Raw genomic sequence first — 4177 nt, forward strand, 5'->3', positions numbered from 1 at the left:
AGATTTCAACTTTCGTTTAAAAAACAAACAAAGCACAATCTCTTGTAGCTAGAGATACAAGGTGGTGGTTTTCCTTCTAGGAATAATAATTTTCCTCTATCTGAGATGTCATTCTCTGCAGTTAGGCACTGGGGGACAGGAGGCTGAAACCTTAACAGGCAGCAGTCTTTCTTGGAACAAAGCTAGTATCAGTCACCACCAGACCATCATCACAGCCACACTTCCAGACATGCTGAACAACTCTCTTCAAGGAGGTAATCACTCTTAGTGACAGCTGGTTCCAAATATGATGGTTAAACTTTCAAGGTCTTCATTCTTTAAATGTAATTCTTCAAGGAGAGTGGCTATAAACTGTGTAAATACCACGTTTTCCTGAGAATGCTTCTGAGTACCATGAACTGGGGTCAGTCTGAAACAACCAGAAACAAATTATAGCAACACCACAGCAATTCAGGTGCACTCTGCTGCTTTGTGTATAATATTCTTATTTGTTAATCTGAAAGTTCGGACAAGATTTTTAAATTGTGTGTAAATATCTCCTAATGTAATCTGAAGAGGCCCCAAAAGTCCAGGCAATATTTTACTCAATTTTTCTAGTATGATGCGATTTCTAATATGATTCTGAGAACTTGAATCTATCAGTGGAAAGGTAGGATCATGCTTTTCTGAGTCTTGTGATTTGGTGGATTCTTCATTCAAAACATATTGTCCTCTATAAAACTCCCTGATCCTTAAATTTAATGTTTCAGTTTCTTTTTCCAAGTTCTCATAATTTGGCAATGGCTTAATGGCTGTATCTGAAACTCTGAAATGCAAAGCCTCATCCAAGCTATTCTGAGATTCCCTCAAGAAAAAAGAATTACTGACTGATTCAGGGTTTAAGTCATCTTCATCAAGGTCTTCTGCTTCAGTCAGAGGGCCTGAAGGGGGTTTCAGACACACAGATGCATAATTCTGACCATACAAAAACTTCAAGGTTTCTTCTGTCTTTCACTCAAAGTCTCCTTCAGGACTTTAAGTAAGTTTGGCTTTGCAAATTCAAAACAAACTTGCACTGAACTAGAGGTTGACCTAGAAACTTGGTTTAATTTGGCAAATTTCCTCTTAAAATGTTCTGCATTTTTCTTACTTATGCCTACTAGAGTTATTTCTGAGCTACTGTATCTATTTTGAGAATTTTCTGAAGTTTGTAATTTTTCTTGCACAAGACTTTTTGAAGAAATCTGAGTGTTTACATTTTGTAAAGGGAGTCCATTAGCAGCTTTATCCTATCTAATCTGCAATTGTCTAACTGCTCAGCAACATCTACTATTGCCTGTTCTTCGTCTTTGAGTTTGGAGTTAAATTTGTGACCAGTTTTCTTCTTCGTTATGCTACTTTTGTGCAGCTGTGGCAATATACCCACTGCCTTTGGGTTGTTTCCTGGGAGAATGGAGGAAACAAAGTCTTGTTCATTATCACTGCTACTATCACTATAAATGCTAGAAGAACTAGATCCAAACTGCTTTTCAGAATGGCCAGAATTGTCGATATCTGACATTTTAATGGCCTGGCCACATAACTGCACTTTTTCCCCAGAATGGCCACTTTGTCCTTCTTTTAGCAGCTGAAAATCAGGATGTCTTTCTTCTCCTCCCGGAATCCACACTGGAGTCTTGGGAATCTGTGTTTGAAAAAACTTAGATGCTTTATAACAAAAATTGCTGCAAAATGACTTTCTTTCAGTAATATCATAGACTTTATTGGTTTTGGTAGACATTATGTATTTCTGTTTTGGTATAATTCCCAGCTGCTTCTGATATAAAGGATAACCGCAGAGTTTGCTAATAGGACGCTCATCCACGACATCATTGTAGTGAGCGGATGTGATGAATTTTCCACACTCCACTAGGAATTCTTCTGTAATATTCTTTTCTAAGAGCTGTTCAACGCTACACAGAGCTTTTCTCTCAAACTCAATCTTCTTTCTCACAGCTGCTCCTAGTTCTGCTTTCCTCTTGGAAATATCTTGTTTCGAGTCGCTTGTCTGTTTAGTTCCTGTGGCATTATGGGCGGCACCCAGAGCCTGGGCCTTGCAGCCAGGTAACAGCTGCTCCGCCCATACCAGTGTGTAGTCAGGAGAACCCAGCGCCAGCGTCTCCTCCATTAACTTCTTGAAGTCTTCTTGTAATGCTAAGTCTATGAGGTAAGATTTTTTCTATGAAGAAATCAGTGTAGACAGTGAAACAATGAGGCGGATGGATAAGCCCTAAAGTATCCTTTAATAGAACAGAATCCCATAAACTCTCAGTTCCTTGATACTGTCATTCTCATCTTTCCTCTCACACATATTGGAATATGTGGGACCATGCTGAACTGGAATATCTGGATTTTTTAGAACTCAGTGACTGTTGATGATGTGGCCATAGATTTTACCCAGAATTTACCCAGTGGGAATTGCTGGATGTTTCAACAGCATCTGGACAAAGATACAATGATGGAAACTTTCAGACACCTTGCCTTAGTAGGTATGAGTAGTTTCATTTCTTTTTAAATTTATTTTCCAAATACTCATTGTTGTCATTGTATGTGGGCCAAGAAATGGTAATGCATCATTAAATAAAGTAATTATCATCATTTGATCTTAGGAGCTTGTGTATCCTGGCTTCCCAATAATGCAAACCTCCATGTATTAAGCTCTACTTTTCTCTGTCTGTTTTGTCCTACTCTGGTGGTTTACATGTTGTTAGTCTGGAAGCTATCCCAGCATTATTTCAGTTACCGAGAAAGTCACCCATGATGGACAGATTTCAGAAGTTTCCAAATTGACACAGATGAAGGAGGTCCAGTTTTGAAAAATTACCTATTGACAGTTTTATGAGTAGCATTAGAACATTGTCTGATACAGTGCCAGAAGATGAGCCCCTCAGCCTGGAAGGCACTTATGATATGACTGGGGAAGAGCTATCTCCTCAAAGTAGACTTGACTTTAGTGAAGTGGATGATACAGAGCTTTGAGGACCTACATTCTCTGTTGTGGCTTGTCTCAAAATGAGAAGAAAGAGCTGCAAACATCCTTTTATAAAAGTGTAGGGAAATGGAAGTATAAAAAAAAATTGAACTTTATAAATCAGATATAAACATCAGAAATACCACAAGTCAGTGGCTCTAAGAAACATAAAAATTTCTCTCAATTTGTTGTTAAGTGTCATTGAATCAGTTGTGACTCAGTGATCCTATTTAGGGTTTCCAAGGAGCAACTGATGAGTTTGAACCACTGACTTTGTGGTTTAAACTAACTTTGCAGTCCAACGCATTAAGCCACAGTGCCACACCAGGACTGCAGTTTAGCGGGCTAGAAGTCCGTATTTGTAGTGCCCAATCTAGTGAGAACCTATCTCTTTATCAGTTAAAGGGAAAGGCCCTTGTCTCCATTCAGCATCTATAAGCCCAGCATTCACTGGAGATCACATATCTTGGCATCAATCTTCCACTATTTCTAGGAACTTCATTGTTCAGGTGACCCAGGTCCCATGGATGTACTCCACTCCTGGTTCTTCTATCTTGGTGGGAGTAGTTCCCTCTCAGCTCTTCTCTGAGTATGTCTATTCTGATTATTCATTGTGGAACTGAAGAAGTCACTACAAAATGAGTTTGGGGACCCACTGGATCCACAGCGAGATGGACCTTGGCTACAACTCCATTAACAACTTAACCTCCATACACCCCCTCTCTGACTGGTAGGCCACAGTAATGTTTTGGATCTCCTGGAATTCATGTAAATTGAGAGCCAATGTCCAGCAATTCCTGAAAAGGCTGATTATTTCCTTTCCCCCAATGAACAGTCACAGTTGTCAAAGGCTATAGACCCCTTTGTGGAAGAAAGTCCAGCAACTGGCAGTGTAGTGGGGTCTTTCCTCATGGTGACTCTGGCACCCCTTCATTCAAGGGTCTGTAAACTGGTTCATATCTGGGAATAGAAGTTGTCGCTGGCGATTCAAGTGACACTGCTGTTCACTGAATCTAGGGTTCTTACTTTTGTACAATTCAAGTTAATGTTTAGTAGGTTTCCCATTTATTTCACTCCTTTCTACACCCTGCCTAATTAACCAACACATAAGTCATCAAGAATCAGACTACTCTGATTTTTGCTTTGATTCTGCTCTCCATTACAATTGAGCTGCCATTTGGCTCCTAC

At 39.6% G+C, this 4177-nt stretch overlaps 1 pseudogene; it reads right to left on the reverse strand.

The window, feature by feature from the left end:
* Positions 1-264: 264 nt before the first annotated feature.
* On the reverse strand, positions 265-2146 carry LOC102824972 (annotated as a pseudogene).
* Between the last annotated feature and the right edge of the window lie 2031 nt (positions 2147-4177).

Source organism: Chrysochloris asiatica, unplaced genomic scaffold (genome assembly GCF_000296735.1).
Source record: "Chrysochloris asiatica unplaced genomic scaffold, ChrAsi1.0 scaffold00679, whole genome shotgun sequence".
Classification (NCBI taxonomy): Eukaryota; Metazoa; Chordata; class Mammalia; order Afrosoricida; family Chrysochloridae; genus Chrysochloris; species Chrysochloris asiatica.